Source organism: Vicugna pacos, chromosome 12, assembly GCF_048564905.1.
Source record: "Vicugna pacos chromosome 12, VicPac4, whole genome shotgun sequence".
Lineage (NCBI taxonomy): Eukaryota > Metazoa > Chordata > Mammalia > Artiodactyla > Camelidae > Vicugna > Vicugna pacos.
In genome coordinates this window covers 50,569,361-50,588,109 of record NC_132998.1, presented here as the reverse complement: position 1 = coordinate 50,588,109, position 18,749 = coordinate 50,569,361, and the positions used below count along the sequence as shown (strand labels likewise).

Sequence of the window (18,749 nt, the reverse complement as noted above, 5' to 3'; positions counted from 1 at the left end):
GCCCTCGGTGTATGGTTTTAGGTTCAACCTGAGGAACTCCCAAGGTTGTGAACCAACAGTGGATTGCATGTAGGATATTAGAAAAGGCAAGAGTCAAAGAAAGCTGCAAATTTTGAAGCCTGAGGAATTGGAAGAACAGAGTTGCCATTTGGTGAAATGGCAGATACTATTGAGAGATCAAGTTGGAAGGGAATGTCAAACACTCAATCTCTACGTGTTAAGTTTTAGAAGCCTACTAAACATCAACTGGAGGTGTCCAGTGAGTGGTTAAATATATGAGTCTGTAGTTTAGGGAAGAAGTCCAGACTGGAGATTTAAGTTTAGAATCCGCTAGCAGCTACATATTTGTCCCAGTTATATCCTTTAAATGTAACAGACAATATTGGAAAGACAGAAATGATCTTGTCTTCAGTGAGTGACAGCCAAATTGAAAAGGCATAATGTATATTAGTAAAATAGCAAGCAACCAGTTCCAAACTGTACAGATCAGTGCTAAAGTATCTTTCTGTAAAGGAGGGAGTGGTTTATAGCTGGAAGAGGCTACACAGAATAGATTAATCTTCAGAGGCCAAAAATATTTTAATCAGAAGAATGAAAGAAATAGGGACTTTCAGAAAGGGAAAGGAACGTGAGAGGGTTTTAAAAATAAAATACATATTTTACTTCCTTTGACCCACTTGATTTCCCTTTATTGCCTTTCTACCATCTTCCATTCTTATACTTGTAAATGTTTTCTTTCAAAAACATAAACCTCTTCTTTATATTTTCCAAGGGATAAAACTGAACTACTAGCAGAACAATGACACCCTTCGCTTTTTGGATACTGTCTCTACACTGCCTATTTTTTTCATTCTTCTTCACGAGAAGCTAGTGGTCTTTTCTTGAACTTCGTGGCTCACTAATGCTATGTACTTATGACTCTTTGTCTTCACTGTCATTGCCATTTTCAATTCGCAGCTACAGTTTATTCAAATTTCCTTACTCTTTTTTTTTTTTTACCGAAGTATAGTTGATTTACAATGTGTTTGTTTCTGGTGTACAGCATAGTGATTCATTCAGTTTTATGTATATACATATATGCTTTCTCATATTACTTTTTCATGATAGGCTCTTACAAGAAATTTCCTTACTTTTTACTTAGTGTCTTTTTCTGTTCCAGGATCCCGTCCAGGATTCAAAAAGAATATTGAGTTGTTATGTCTTAGGCTATTCTGGCTTCTATAGTTACTTAGACTTCTCTTATTTTTGATGACCTTGACAGTTTTAAGGAGACATATGTTGTAGAATGTCCCTCTATTGAAATGTGCCAGATTTTTTTTTAAATGATTACTTTGGGTTTATGGGTTTAAGGGAAGTTCACAGAGGTAATTGTCATTTCATCACATCATAATATCAACATGATTTATGACTGTTGACCTTGATCAGTCTGTTGAGCAGGATTGTTGACTTAAGATGTTGACCTTGATTACTTGGTTGATGTTATGTTTGTTGAGTTTCTCTGATATAAATTTGTATTTCCTTCCCACTCTCTTCCATGCTTTACTCTTTGGAAGTTACTATGTCCAACCTACCCTTAAGGAGTGGGGAGTTATGCTCCCCTTCTTTTAGGGTAGAATGTCTACAGAAATTATTTTGAATTCATCTCCTCAGGAGATTTGTCTCTTCTCACCTATTTTCTAGTTTTTCTCAATGATTTATTTGTATCAGTATGAACTCAGAAATATTTAATATCTTTACAGTTTCAGTTCTGCCTTTTCTGGAATATCATATAACTGGAATCATATACTATGTAGCCTTTTCAGATTAGATTTTTTTAGTTAGCAATATGCATTTCACATTTCCCATGTCTTTTTATGGGTTTTTAGTTCATTTCTTTTATTGCTGAGTAATATCACACTGTATGTATGTAACAGTTTATTTAAATATTGAAGAACATCTTGGATGCTAACAGTCTTTGGCAATTATGAATAATACTGCTATAAACATTCATATGCAGGTGTTTTTTGTGGACATAAGCCTTCAACTCAATTAGGTAAACAACTAGGTGTATAATTGCTGTATCATATGGTAAGACTATGTTTAGGTTTATAAGTGTTGTATGAATGATGGTATCTGTTTATTGGTTCCTACGTGGTTGACTTCTTCACTGTAGGATGAGTCCCCTTATCTCACAAGTGTCCTAGCTCTAAACTCAACTTAAGCAAATTTTTAGCCATTTAGTCCTTGCCTATTTTGCCTACTCTTAAGTGTCTTAGCTCTGGCTGCCATGACAAAATACCATGGACTTGGTAGCTTAAATAACAGAAATTTATTTTCTCAATTCTAGGGGATGGAAAGTCCAAGGTCAAGGTGTGGACCACTCAGTTTCTGTTGCGGTCTCTCTTCCATAGCAGATGGCCATCCTCTCTGTGTGTCCTTAAATGGTTGAGAGAGGGAGAGCAATCTCTCTGGTATTTCATCTTATAAGGGTAATAATCCCATCATGAAAGTCCCACCCTCATGCTTCATCTAATCTTAAATACCTTCCAAAGGTCACAGTTCCAAACACCATCACATTGGGGATTAGAGCTTCAAATAAATTTGAGGGGAGGACACAATTCAGTTTACAGCACTCTGAAAACTGATCCAGTGGTCACTGGCCATTGATGAGACAGAGCCTTGGCCTAGAACTCCAAGCCACTAGTGCTCTTCAAAGTTCTCTGACTCAGAGATGGCCTGCGTGCTGAGGAGACGTATCACCTAGACACACAAATCCCCTGCTCCATTCCCCCTTCCCCTCAGTAGATCCCTTGCTGTACTCATTTCTGGTTGACAGCCCCCTCATACACAAAGCTTGTGTGTTACCCCTACTCATGGCCACATCTTTTTCTTTGTGCAGTCACAAAACCCCTTAAATCCCCTACAGTAATAGCCAAACTGCCTTCCAAAGCAGCTGTGACAATTTGAATTCTCACCAGTAGTGAATGACATATCTGTTGTTCCACATCTTGGTTAGCATTTGGTATCTTTAGTGTTTTGCATTTTAGCTACTTTCCTAGGTGTATAGCAGTATCTTTTTTAATTATCAATTTCCTAATGAAAAATGATGTTGATCATCTTCATATGCCTATGTGCCATCTGTGTATCTTCTTTGCTGAGATGTCCAGGTTTTCCTAGTTTTTAATTTGGATTGTTGTTTTCTAATAGGTAAGTTTTAGGAGATTTTAAAAAATATTTTAGGTACAAGGTTTTTTGTCAGATATGTGTTTTGTAAATATTTTCTCTTGGCCTATGGGTTGTCTTTTTATTCTCCTAACAGTGTCTTTTGCAGAGCAGATGTTCTTAATTTTAACAAAGCCATGGATTGTGATTTTTTGTTTGTCTACTTTTGTGTCAGGTTAATTAGTTTCCCTTTTATGTAACAAAGGGATTTATTTTTTATATTCCTTTAAAATTTAATTATATGTAACTATATAATTAAATAAAATAATTACAGCTGACCCTTAAACAATGGGAGAGTTGAGGTGCTGACTCCCACACAATCAAAAATCTACATACAACTTTACAATCGGCCTTCTGTATCCATGGATCAACTATATAATTTATATTTATATTTTAGTTTAGTTTCCCTTTTCTAACAGGGATAGAGTTGTAATAGCTTACATCCTGCCCCTACCTGTCCAAAACAGGAAACATAAGAGGATTTTTCTAGGGTCATCAAATTGAGAACCCAGTGAGGTTCCTATAGGTAAACCCACGAAAGTGTAGGGGACCCCCTAAAACTGGGTCCTCCAGAGTTTCTTACTCTGCCTTCAGGAATTTATGAAAATTGCCATGTAACTTTTCCTACTAGGATCTGACTCCAGAGCTTCTCCTCAAGGTGAGCTGCTCTGGGCAATGATTCTTAGTATTCTATATTCCAGATTTCTGGGTGGCAGTTTGCCCCATGACCTCAATTATTTGATGGATCTAAGAAAAAATCGATTCCCAGTATGTTTACCATTTTTTCTTGTAAATGGCAAAATTATTGTAACATTTCAGAAATTTTAAGATATTAATGAAATTTCACACTTGTGGTAGGCTGCTTCATGTTACAATCATATACTGTGAACTAATTCTGTTTTTTCTGTGTCTCACGTTGCATATGACTCTTCAATAAAATCCACTCGTCTCTTTTCCTTTTCCACTTTTCCTTAGTACCTCTTTCTTTCTTTTGTTTAGTCTGTCTCTCTCCCCTTTCCTTTCTCGATAAACTTCCACTCCCTTCATCAACAACCTCTTCTCTTACTCTGAACTCCTCTTCTCTTCTAATGTCAAGGGAATGTTTTCTCCATTTTTATTTTCTCCTTCCTCTTTATTATCTCCTTATTGTATATGAAGTGGAAAAGAGGAAAGAAAAAAAGAAAACAAAATGAAGTCAGATTAGCTTTAATGAGGAGTGTAATCTTCCTTTAAAGCCTCTAAAAATGCCATAAAGTGACCCTTAGAGTTTCTACAGAAATCTGGAGTGGTCATTCCTCCATCTTTTAATTAAATGTGTTTAGTCAGTCCAAGAATTCAATAAAAAGAACTAATTTTTATTCTTTTTTTCTCTGTTTTGTTTAATTGGTATTATTGTAACAGTATTATTTTCCTACTATTTTCCCTTGCAAGTGCACATTATTTCAACTACATTATGGACTAAATAGAGTTCTGTGGGCTTGTCAGAGACCTAACTACCATTTAAAACATTGTTTCCTTGGGAAAATTACTCCCTAGGTCTAAACAACTAACTACACAAAACTTTTGTATAAAAGCTATTTATAAGTGTGATAGAGTAGGTTTCTTCTTTCCACTTTGATCTCCCATCCCTCATAATCAAAGAAAAAACTAGATGGTAATTTGTCCCAGCAGACCAGACCCAAATTCTGTTTCTAATAATAGCAAAAACATTCTCTTAGTGAATACCTAGATCCTGTAGAACTCTGGGTTAAGTACAATATACTTATTAAACATTTTAATTTCAAAATAATCATATTAAGTAGGTATTACTATCACATTTTATTTTTGGAGAAATTGATACTCTGATTGATTAAGGAAATTTCTTAAACTCACAATGTTTCTTAGTGGCATAACCGAAATTGCAACCTGGAATCGTTTGAACTCACACAACACTAGGCTACAGCTTCAAGATGATGTTGATCAAATACAAAGGCAACACTGCCATTTCTCATTTCTCCATTATTTTGCATATATTTAGTTCCTAACATGTTATGTAATGCATTCTTATCATCTGTTTAAGCACCAACGTAAAGGCATTATCTTGCTGTATGTCACTTTTAGAATAGACTTCGTGGTAAAATACATGGGACATTTATGCAAAAAGGAACATTCTACTATCCTGAAGTGCTAAATATTGTTAAATCTGAGGGAAAATATAACTATTCAAATAACAAAAATAATAAAGGATATTTTTTGTTTCTTATGTAGCATATAAAACAGTCCTAATATATCTTTTTACATTTAACCATTATTTCAAGTATTCTTGAGGCATTACACTGAAATGCAAGTTTCCTGTAACTTAGATTTACATGTTATATTATATATATTTACAAAGCCCCCCAGAAAGCAGCATATTCTATAATCTTTCAGTATGATGACAGCCCAAAAGAAAATATGTTTTAACATATTTATAGTGTACTCTTCTGTGTTTGTCGAAATTACATCATAACATGCTCTATGAACAATGTTTTTCAGAAGTTCAAATAGAGGAAAAGAGAAGAGATTTAGAATCACTACATGACACATGGCATCCAGACATTCCAACTCCAAAGAACCCATAAAACAGAGTGCAGAATGATGTAAGGTCTTAAATAAATGGATTGTAGAGACAATTTTCAAGTCCAAACTTTCAAAAATTTTATTATTTTAATGTCTACTAAAAATTACATAAATATGAATTTGGTACATTTTCATAATGCTACACTAGCAAACTTAGCTTTATACTAATAAGGATGTTAATACAAAGTCAGTGACATGATTAAAATTGATATTTGTGGTTGTTCTTTGGCCGTGTAAGTGACTGATTAGCTAACTAATAACAAAGATATGGTCTTAATATTATGTTATACACCATCGTCTTTCAATATTTTTTTAACAAGTGGGATCTAATTAAACTTAAAAGCTTTTGTGTAGCTAAGGATACCATCAACAAAGCAAAAAGCAACCTACAGAATGAGAAAAAATATTTGTAAACGATGCGACTGACAAGGGACTGATTTCCAAAATATACAAACAGCTCATACACCTCAATTAAAAAAAGAAAAAAAACAAGCAACCCAAGCCAAAAGTAGGCATGAGACCTAAATAGGGGGCATGTTAGGGGGAACTTCCTGCGGTTCAGTGTGAGGTTAGAGTATTGAGAAGCACTGCTAATTCAGCTAGAACTCCATTTTATTTCTAAATGCTAGATGAGGCTTTAATTGCCACATGGTAGAGGAAATATTTCCTAATATTTTAATCCAGAGAATGACATAATAAATTTATCATTTAGAGAGCTTACTCTGGGATTTATACAGAATATAGATTGATAGGAGTTTTTAATATATTCAGAGACATGAGTCAGTAGATTCTTAGAATATGTAGTAGAAAAATAAGATCCATAAGAAAGAACGCATTGTGAAAATAGAGAAGACATACTATAAGAAGAAATTTTTAAAATACGTATAGTTGGATTTGTTACGTGACATTAAATAGGGAAATTAGCAATGCTGACATTTTGCTAATCAAGTCTCAACATTACTTAAAATACATAGATTCTGAGAAATAGAAGTCTCTTTCCTAATATCTTAATTTCTGGATGCCTCAGTCTCAGCTTTTGAATTTTGGAAACTTTCACTTAATACATTCTCATAGATACGATGTATTTCATCCTTCAAAGTCACCATCTAGAACAGGAGGATTACCTAAGACATAAGAGTAAGATACAAAGAAGAAAGCGTCTCCCTCAGGTTTATAGATATTATTTAACTCAACAAATCTAATGTTAACATTTCCACATGTAATCAATTTTTGAAAAAAGTTGTAAATGAGGCATTTTACACTCTTCTTTTTATACTAAGGCTAGGAAAGCTAGTGAATATTTTATACCTAGAGCACATTTCAATTTGGATTGGCCACATTTCAAGTGCTCAGTAGCCAGTGTGGCTAGTGGCTGCAGTGTTGTATATGGAACCTTTCGACAATCTCTAAGTTTTCTTCTATCTCTAAAAATGCCTGCTACTGTGGGTGTAAATATTTAATAGACAGAAACAGTAAGTAATTAGACCTAAACTATTTCACCATGGTTATCTGAGCCAAAGGATTTTAATATTCCTTGTATCTGAAAATGTCATAGCAACGATGACCTGTTACTGAACACTAGCAGGTTTTCATTTCAGCTGTCAGCAGAGTGAAGCTGCAAAAAATTATGGCTTGTCATTGCTGGGCCTCCGTGTACTCCTCAGAACTGCCAGGGGCTGGGCCTCTTTCCTACTAGAAAAAGCTGAGCTAGCATTCCTGCACAATCACAAAAGAGTTCTTTCCCTCCTGTTACAGCTTCATACTATTGCATTTGGACCTTCATTCTCTTTCCCACTCAGTCATGTCCTGAACTAGACTTGGTGCCCTTCTTGGCCCTATTTCTGCTCCATGTCCAGTTCAGCTCATTTCCAATGTGTGGCTCTAGCCTGGGACTCATTATGTTTTCCCTGAAGCTGATTTCATCTTCCTGTTGGTGAGCTGAAAAGATGTACTCCATCAGTACATCGTGGTTGTTAGATGGGTCTTCCCATTTAGTCTGCACTGAACGATATGCAGGTCTGTTGAGGATAGCAACTCCATCATCTCACCTAAAGAAAATGACATCTGTATAATGACTGTGAAAACTGAGATTCACATATCAGATTTTAGCATTTTTTAACTATTTTGTCTACTTCCACTCACTGGATTCTTACTGAATAAAAAAAAGAGAGAGAGAAAGCTTACAGACATGTTAGAGATCATATACATCAAGAAAGAGGTTTTATGGTAAGTTTTTGTTGCTACCGGAAAAAAATTACCAAACCCTTAGTGACTGAAAACAACAAGTTTATTGTATTTCCATAAGTCAGAATTCCAACACAGGCCTCTGGCTAAAATCAAGGTGCTGATAGGACTATGGTCTTTTCCACAGGCTCTAAGGGACGATCCTTTTCCTTGCAATACAAGTCTGCATCCTAATTTGAGTTTGTTTTTGCTTTTTATCTGTGGTATATGTTGTTAATTAAGGATAGAAGTTCATGTTTTTATATGCAGTTATCCAACTTTTCCAGCATCATTTGTTAAAAATACTATCCTCTTCCCGCTGTATTGCTATGACTCCATTGTCAAATTTAATTAAAGATATATATGTGCGAGTCCATTTGTGGACTTTCGATTCTGTATCATTGATCAATTTGCCTCTCTTTACACCAAGGCTTCCATGTTATGATAATGAAGCTTTATATAGTAAGCATTGCGATCTGCTAGTGTATGTTCTCCAAGCTTTTTTTTTTTAAGAGATGTTTTGTATATTCCAGGCCCTTTGAATTCATACAGATTTTAGAACCAACTTGTCATTTTCCACAAAAAAATAGGCTATTAGCATTTTGATTGGTATTTCATCGAACCTATAGATCAATCTGGATAAAACTGACATAATAATATTGAATATCCCAATCCATGAACAATTTATATTGCTCCGTCGATTTAACTCTAATTTATCTCAGCACATGTCTTTGAGCATAGTTGCAATAGCTGTTTTAAAATGCTTGTCTACTAATTCCAACATCTGGATCTTCTTGAGATTAGCCTGTACTGATTGCCTTTCTACTTAAATCTTGGTCACATTTTCTTACTTCTTCCTACACTTAGTAATTCTGGAATGTATCGTAGATATGAATATACATAGTGTAAGTTCTAAATTCCATTATGTTTCTCTGAAAAATGTTGATTTCTCTTTTTAAGAAAACTGGTGAAATTGGCCAGACTCAAACTCCAAATTTTGTCTTCCCCTGTCATAGTTTACAGCAGAATTTCTGTTTCTTTCTTTGGTTCTTAGCTCAGCGTCTTGAAGTCTTACCCACACACATAGTTTAGGAGTCAGTTTGGGATCTGGGCAGAGATTTTCAGAAAATGTGGGGATAAAACATATGGTTCTCTCTGTGATTTATGTTTCTTCTTTTTCAGTTGCTATTTTACCCCAATCTCTGTCTTCTTGTTGTTCAAGCCAGTAATACTCGGCTCACTCTCTGGAAAAATCTTGAAGTCTGGTAGCTGATACTCACCAGTGTTGTCTCCTTATCCCAAGTGTAGGCTGCCATCCAGTGTCTGCTTACTTTTGATGATTTTCCAGTGCTTTCAAGCAGTCATTATTTAAATTTTATCCAGATATTATAGTTATTGGCTGAAAGAGTTGATACAAGGGAAGTTATTTCTACATTAGTAGACTCTGAGCACTTTACCTTGAAACTGATAATGAAGTGAATTGCATTGGCAAAATTTATAATATCAAAGCATCTTTGAATAGCTAAGCAAGTACTTCTTGGTCAAGGTGTACTGCTATTTAAATAACTTTGAAGTATGTTTCCCAGTGTGTTATTTAGGATATTTGCATGAATTTTCTGAAGTGATATTGGTCTCTAGCATTCTTTTGTTGTTCTTTCCTTTATTCATTCTAGTTTCAGGGTTATGTTCATTATCTGTAATTTTCCAACCTTTTTCTACGCTTGGAGCTCTGTAAATACTTAGATTTATTCCTTGAAAATTGTTTAAGGTCAAACTCTATGACCATCTAGGCTTACTGTATATTTGGGTAGGTATTTAATAATTTTATCCTTTTTGAGTGTTTTTCAAGTTTTCTACTTATTTTTCAGTTATTCTTGTCAATTAAATTTACCTAGAAAACTTTCTTTTTAATTAGTTTTTAAAATTAATGTGTATAAAGATGTACAATTCTATAAAATTTAAATGCTTTTATATCTATAGTTATCATTCTTTCTAGATATTGTTAATTTCCGTCTTTGATCCACTGTAAAAAATAATTTCTAAAGTTTTTGTTTGAATTTTTAAAAAACTATTATTTTTGTTATTTAACTATAGTAGTATGTCTTCCTATTACTTTCCATATTTTGTTATTTTTGTATTTCTACTTCCTTTTGGTTTGTTTAGCTATTTTCCCATTCACTTTATATGAAAGCATATTCTTTTCTGTATTTCTTGTTTTTACTTTAATGCCTTTCAAACTGTAATTTTTCTTCTGACTATTGCCTTTTTCACATCTTACAGGCTTTATGTATAAAGGATTAATTGTTGTTTACTACAGGATAACATATAATTTTTATTTTGATATCTTTTATTAAGAAATATCTGTAATTATGATTTATTAACTTGAGTAATACTTTCTTTTTTTCTTGTTATTATTGATATTTTCTATTCATGTGGTGTACTGTTAGTTTTTATGTTTGTGCTATGTTTCATTCTTATTGGTCTCATGGATATTTTATCTAAAAGCATCATAATTTTTCAGAATTAGAAATAAAGGCCATGTAGGACACAGCAATCAAGGTGGCTGTCCACACACCAGGAAGGGAAGTCTTACCAGAAACTATGCCTGATGGCAGCTTGGCCATGGACTTCTAGCTTTGTGAAATGTAACAAAATAAATTTCTGTTGTTTAAGCCACTCAGTCTATGGTATTCTGTTACGTTGACCATAGCAGACTAATACAGGAGGAAAGCTTTCAGTCTTTCATCATTGAGTATGATGTTTACTGTAGTTTTTTTTTTTTTAATAAATACCCCTTATCATGCTGCAAGAGATCCATTTTAGACCTACTTTCATGAGTTTTTTTTTTAATCACAAAAGGGTGTTGGATTTGGAAAAATGACTTTTCTGCATAAATTGAGATGATCATGTGTTTTTTTCCCTTCATTCCATTTTATGTATTACAGTGATTGATTGAAACAACCTTATATTCCGGGGATAAATCTCATTTGGTCATGGTATATGGTGGTCCTTATAATATGCCGTTGGATTTAGTTTCCTAGTGTTATGCTGAAGGTTTTAAAATCAATATTCATAAGGGATACTGGTCTGTAGTTTTCTATTCTTGTGATATTTTTAACTGGCTTTGAAAGTATCAGAATAATGTTTGCCTCAAAGAATAAGTTATGAAGTGTTCCTCCCTTTTTTATTACTTTTTTTAAAGCATTTGAGGTAAAATAGTGATAATTCTTCTCTAAGTCTTTGATAGGATTTGTTAGTGAAGCCACCTGGTCCTGGAGTTTGCTGGGAGATTTCTGATTGCTGATTCAGTCTCTTGCTATTGGTCTGTTGAGATTGCCTACTTCATTTTGAGTCCTTAAGCATTTTGTGTGCTTCTAGGAATTGATCCGTTTTATCTAGGGCAATTTGCTGGCATAGAATCGTTCTTAGCATTATCTTACAGTCCTTTTTATATCTGTAGGTTGGTAGTAATATTCCCATTCTCACTTCTGACTTTAGTTATTTGTGTCTTTTCTCTTTACTTCTTTATGGGTCAAACTAAGTATTTGCCTATTTTCTTGATCTTTTAAAAAATAATTTTGGTCTTACTGGTTCTCTCCATTGTTTTTCTATTCTCTATAGTATTTGTTTCTGCTCTAATCTTTATTATTTGCTTCCTTCTTCAAGCTTTGGACTTACTTTATTCTGTTTTTTCTTTTCCTCTAGTTCTTGATAAAATTAGTTTGTTGATTTGAAATCTTTATTATTTCTTGATTTACGAATTTATATTTATACATTTTCTTACAAGCATTGCTTTTCCTGCACCCCACATGTTTTGGTATGCATTCTTTCAGTTTTTGTTTATCTCTATTTTGTGATTTCTACTTTGACACCTTGGTTATTTAACATGTTGTTTAATTCCTATATATTTCTTTTTTCAGTTTTCCTTCTGCTGTTGACTTTTAGCTTCCAACCATTGAGACCTGTTTTGTGGCCTGATACATGGTTTATCCTGGAGAACGTTCTGTGTGTACGTAATAAGAATATACATTTTGCTGTTGAATGGAGAGTTCTCTGTATGTCTGTTAGGTTTTGATTGCTGACAGTATTTTTCAAGTCCTCAATTTCCATAATGATTTCCTGTACAGATATTCTACCAACTTCTGAAAGTAGTACACTGCAGTCTCCAGCTGTTACTGTTCAGCTGTCTGTTTCTCCCATCAGTCTTTCAGCTGTTTCCTTCATATATTTTGGGGAGGCGGAGCTCTGGTTTTGGTGTATGTAATTATAAATCTTATCTCTTCTTGATAATTTGACACATTTATCAATATATAATGTCCTTCTTTGTCTCTTTCATTAGTTATTGATTTAAACTCTGTTTTGTCTGATAAATAAAAAGCCATGCACCTCAGCTCTCTTTTGGTTAAAGATTTTGTGAAATCTTGTGATTTCCTTTTTTATCCATTCTGCTTATCTGTATCTTTTTACTGGGGAGTTTAATCCGTATATGTTTAGAGTAATTACTAATAAGGAAGGATTTACTTTTGCCATTTTGGTGTTTGTTTCCTGTAGGTCTTATAAATAATTCTCATATATTGTCTATCTCTTATTTTCTTCATTGCAGCCTTCTTTGTGTTTAGTAGATTTTTTTTTAAATGAATCATTTTGATTCTCTTTTACTTTTTTGTGTATATGATTTTTAGATATTTTCTTTCTGGTTACTGTTGATGTTACACTTACATGCTAAATTTAAAGCAGTCTAATTTAAATTGGTATTAATTTAATTTCAAAAGTATACAAAAGCTGCTTCTGTACACCCTCATCTTACCTCCTTTATGTCATCATCATCAAAAACTGATTCTTCATGTGTTGCGGGCCCAATAAAAAGTGGAGTTGCAAATCAAAAATATACTAATACTTTCTTTTTTATTCACGCATGTATTTACCTTTCCCAGAGAACCTTATTTTTTCATATGGCTTTAGATTACCATCTAGAGTTCTTTCACTTCCATCTTAACGGCTCCCTTTATCATTGCTTGTAGGTCAGATCTAGTGGTAATAAATCCCTTCAGCTTTTGTTTATCTGAAATTGTGTTGATTACTTAAAGACAATAAATTAAGATAATTGGAGGAACAAAAGTTATAAAAAGAATCAAATAAACTTTTCATAATAAGAAATGTTATACCTGAATTTTTTTTTTAAAAAAAGTGGAAAGATTAGGTAAGATTAAAGACCTTGGGGGTGGGGAATCAATGAAATTTAAGATGTAGCAATAAAAACTATATAAAAAAGTCATAGAAAAGTAAAAGATTGAAAAAGAAAGCAAACCACTGTGACTTGTGAGAAAATATTTAATGTCTCAAATATATTAGGAGTTCAAAAATTAGAGAGGGGAGAGAGAATGGGAAAGAATAAAATATTTGAAGAAGTAATTTAGAAGTATTTTCCAAGTTTGATAAAAACTACCAATCTACAGATTCAAGAAACTTGATTAACTCTATGCAAAAATAAAGAAAATCATACAAGACACAGCATAATTAAATTCCTTAAAACCAGTGAAAAAGAATTGTAAAAAGCCAGTGAAAAATAGGCATATTTCCTTCAAAGAAACAAAGATAATGACAGCAGACAATTTGTGAGAAACTTGGGAATGTGACATCAATAGAATACCATCAACACTCAGAAAAAAAATTTTTAAAATGTATGAAATAAAGAATTTTTCAGGCAAATAGTAAGTGAGAGACAATAGATCAGTACTGTAAAAAATGTTAAATTAATTCTTCAAGGAATAGGAAAATGATCCAAGTTGAAAAATTGGATCTAGTAAAAGAATAAACAATAGGAAATTATAAATTTAAAGGTAAATATAAGTTATTTTTCTCATTTCTGAATTTTTTAAAAATATAATTAATCATTTAAAACAACAGTAATGACTTCAACTGAATTATTTCAACTTTATACCCTAGGAGAAGTAAAAATATGCCCATTAACTGGTTATTAATAATCATATTAAAATGGGAATGGTTTAAACATACCAGCTGAAAGAAATATTTTCTGTCCTTTAAAGCAAGACAACTATATACAATATACAATAAATCAATTATAAATATAAAGATATGTATAGCTTAGAAGTAAAAGGATGGAAAAATATACTATGAAAATGCACAAAGCAAAAATTAAAGAACATCTTACAAAATAATTGACCACCACTCTACAGAAGTATTGAGATGAACAACTATGAAAAATCAAGAAACATTCTGGATTGATTAATACTAAGGGAACATGAAATCTAAATGAAATGTGTGATCTGGCTTTTGAGTTTGGGGAAAAATCTAACAATTAAAAAACTTAAAATTCAAGAAAAAGTTGTGGTTTAGTTAATAATACTGTACTGACATTAATTATTTAGTTTAGGTATTTTGCTCTGGTTATAAAAGTTATTGGAATTGGGGAAAGCTAGGTGAAAGGTACATGGGGATTCTCTATACTTTCCCTGCAACATGACAGTAAATCTAAAATTGCTTCAAAGAAATAGTTAAAAACTTTTTAAACTAGGAGGAGAATCCATGAAATAGAAAAAGGAAACTTAATCCTGACTCATATTTTTTACTTTGTATTCCTCACCATAAATAGTTCTTCATGCATGGTAAGTGTAGTCTTTGTAATACAGTAAGAATATCAATAGTATGATGAGCTATCCGAAAGGTATATGTAAAGAATACCAAAAAATTCCAGGAATAATCACAAAGACAGAGTCATATGTGCACAAAAATGATCTTTGTCTTTAGAGCTTTTAGTGAGAAGAAATAGGATTTCTTTAAAACTTGATGATATTATAAGCACAAAAGGGATAAAACTTCACTTTTCCTGAATACTACTGTTAATATTTTCTTTAAAACACGGTGAAAATTTTCCTTTAGTGACAACTTTCCAAGAGGTGATATGCCATTTTTTTAAATGACGAAAATGCTAATAAATACATGCTTTCAGTAGAAGAGCAGAAAACTAGAAATTTCTAAGGATTAGAAAGAAGAAAAAGATAGTCTTGTCTATTAATATTAATATTAATATTAATTATAGAAAAAAAACCTTTAACAATATAAAAATGTTAAATTATTTACCAAAGAAAGCTTTTTGTTTTGGTTTATTTTGTTTTGCATTTTCTATGTAGTCTTTCTTTCATTACCATGTCAAATAAATTTTGTACTGAGATCTATAGTGATCTCTTTTTCAAAAAAAAAAGAAAGGAAGAAAAGAAATGTTCTATTCTATCTATTTCCTGGAAGGAAAGCATTCATGTGATCAGAAAATGCCTTGCTTCTTGGAATGGAAATATGATATGAGTGCATTCTTATCCTTGTATTGTTGAAATAGTAGAGTTCAGTGATGGTATGAAGACTCAGGGAGATGCCATTAGAGCATGGGGATTGTGCACAGGGAGCTAAACCTCTTAATACAGCAGAATTAGATATTAAGTCTTTAAAACTTTAATTTCTTCTCTACTCATTCTGTAAGCCAAAATAAAACTTAAAGCAGTATGAGTGCATTCTACTCTGTAAGTTAAAGACATTTCATGAGTCATTTTATTTGTATTAGCTAATCTTATTTGTGTCTATAAAACAATAATTTTCAACCTTATATAGGGCAAAGCTCTTAGAAATATCAACACATCTTGAGCTTGGATTTGAAGATTATTTTCTGTTTCAAATGAACTGCTTTTTCCTGTGTAAAATTCTTTCTAGAAAAGTGTGAACAATTCCCCTGTTTTCATAATTAAAACAAAAGAATGAGAGAAAAACAATTGATTCTACTTATAATCTGTGACAGTCTTGTTTTTTTCTAAAACTGATAAAACTCATATTTCATGTCATCTGTTTAGGTTAAACACGTCTAATATTCACATATTCCATGGTTCCAGTGTCCACTTAGGTCTAATGTCAGCTGATACACACTGCCAACTAAAATAGTTACTTGCTTATATGTGTCTGTACCACACTTAGAAGAGACAGCTATGATCTCAAATTGCTGAAATCCAAGGTCTAACCTATTGCCCACCATGAAGTTTACCACATTTACAAACATATTGGCATAATAGATTAAACTGGCTTCGGTACAGTAAAAGATTACTCAGTAGTGCCAAATGGTGAGCCACTGCTTTATTGTAACCTGTCCCGCAGGCCTGGTTTTGGGTTTTGAAATAATCATGGTTCTAGGAATCATTTATTGGGGAGTTAGTATGTTTTAAGTACTGTACTCAGTACTTTATATTATCATCCTTAAGCTCCAAACAACTCTGTAATACAGGAAATAGTATCTGTTTTATAAAAGGAGGTAATTATTCCATCCATAGTGTCATAACTAACAACTGAGCTGGTTTCCAAAGCAGATTATTGGATTCTAAGGCACATGGTCTTAATGTCTATATAGTGAAAAGAACCCTGGAAGAATAGCCACTGGGGAGATAATTGCTTATGATGACTGCACTCTAAAGTGGTTTTAAATACCCTACCACTGAGAAGCTCTTTGTCTCCTTTGTATAAGCCCCAAGGGATAGAAAACTATAAACTTCACTTTGCTTTTTAAATGATTGCCCAGCAAGTGCAAAGTCTTTTTAAGAAGTCATGAGGAGGAAATGAACTAGCTCAAAGTCTCTCATCAGCTTCACACAGGAAGTAAACTCTTTTGTGCAAATGCATTTTGCTGTAAACAGTTCCATTATTAACTGCTATCCCTTCCCAGTGGGTAAAATGTGAAACAACAATAAATTTCTATTGCCCATATAACTTCGGATGAAACAATAAATAACATTGTTCAAAAGGCAAAAAGTCAATTATTTTCTACTTCGTAACTATTTGAGTAGCAACTGGACAGAAATAGGTAACATGATGTCTATTATGTCTAAAGACAAAATATGAGTTATTTAAGTCTTGATTGGAAAGGTTCTGTTCTAGAATTTTAGACCTACACAGAACCACAGAAATTAAATTGCCCATCTTGCTTACCTTGTAGGTGAAGAAATTCAGCTCAGAAGAACTGTCTTTTTAAGATCACGCAGCAAACTATTGACAAGCCTGGGAATAAGACACGACTGTCTTGAGTTCTTTCCTGAGGCTGACTTGAGGCACTAGTTTAGACATTTAATTACAGTTGAATTCTCATGAAACGGAAAAGAAAACAAACTGACTAATATATAAAGTTCTGAGACCTATTAATAAAAATACTGAATTATCATTTGTTTCTTCTCTTAATCTTAGCTGGTTACACTCTCCATTGCTACTATCAAAATCTTGAGTCATCCTGAATTTCATTCCTTTTCACTTCCTAAATCACTTATCTGTGCTTGAATGAAATTATTTTATGTACTCATTTAGATTTTTTCAGTCTGTTTTTCAAAACTTAAATGTAAGTTCTTTAAAGACAGGAGCTTTATCTATGTTTTTTAACCACTATTTCCAGGGGTATAACCAACCATCCTGGTGTTCTGAGATTGAGTTTCCCTGGTAGTGAGCTTTTTAGGGCTAAAACTGGGAAAATCCTGGGAAAACAGGGATGATTTGGCCATCCTATCAGGGCCTCTGTGTATAGTTTTACAAGTTATACATCTCAGTCTTCCAAGGAGTATCATTAACGTTGCAAATATCAGAGATTTAATTGTTACTAACATATTATGGAAGATGGCAGCAATGCAACTAGTTTGCAAAGAATTGCTCTTTGAACTGGGATAGTGCTAGTTCTATCCTAGTTTTAAAGGCCAGCATATGTTGTAGGCATTCAATTAGCATTTGTTGACTGATGCATCTGTTAAAATTATAGAAAAAATATTCAGTTATGGTTTATCTTTGCAGTTTCTCAGTCTCAAATTATGTGCAGAATAATTTCTTTTTGGCTGGGGAGCTAATGCATCATAAGGTCACACATATGCAGAAATATACATATATAACCTCCATACTATGCATATATATTTGTATTTTATGTATGTATAATAAAACTAGAAATTCATAGCCCTATGGGTGATATATATGTATATATATATATATATATATATATATGCATACACATTGTCTTAAAATGCTATTATTTTACTTGATTGTTTGACTCAGGATTGTCAAATAAAGCTGGTTGAAAGAGTAAATAGAAAAAAAGAATCAACAAAAATGTTCTTGGTTTCAGGAAATAGACAGCATAAAAATAGAATCCTTTAAAAATGGCTTTCAGATTAGTCTCAACAAAGTGACCATCACTATAATGACTGAAGCTTGGCAGAACTATCTTTACCTCCATTCCCTGCTGTGACAAACAACAAACCCTATACTTAGTACCTGCTTGCATTGTTGAGATGAAATTTGTCATGTCACTTCCTGTGCAGCCCCTGATTGTATTTGTGGTATGGGATGGCTCTACAAAGTCTTCATAGAATTGCAGTTATCAGCTATTCACTGCTATCAAAAACCACGAAATTACTATTTTTTTTTCAATCATCCACTTCCAATAGTTCTTCTCAGACCCTTCAATGACTAGTTTAGGCATTTGGTAATTTTCTTTGGACCCCAGCATTCACTTTGTCCACAAACAGACTTTTTTTTCCTTTGTTATGAGGAATGCCTTTATAACAGCCTCTTTAATGTGTTTTGTATAGAGGCTATTTTGTGGCTTTGTTAGCCCTTGCTTTTGATCTCTTGGTCAAAATTACCCCAACAAACTTGTGATAGCATATTTTGCTTCAGTTTCTCCTGGCTTACATTTTACC

At 33.0% G+C, this 18,749-nt stretch overlaps 1 long non-coding RNA gene across 3 annotated transcripts in view; it reads left to right on the top strand.

Moving 5' to 3' along the window:
- LOC140700247 (uncharacterized) overlaps positions 1–17,233 on the top strand; it is a 147,013-nt gene extending 129,780 nt beyond the window's left edge. For all 3 annotated transcript variants that reach the window (XR_012078611.1, XR_012078612.1, XR_012078613.1), the window contains one exon: positions 17,012–17,233. This is a non-coding gene — a long non-coding RNA (uncharacterized lncRNA). The remainder of the gene's footprint in view (positions 1–17,011) is intronic.
- The last annotated feature ends 1,516 nt before the right edge of the window (positions 17,234–18,749 follow it).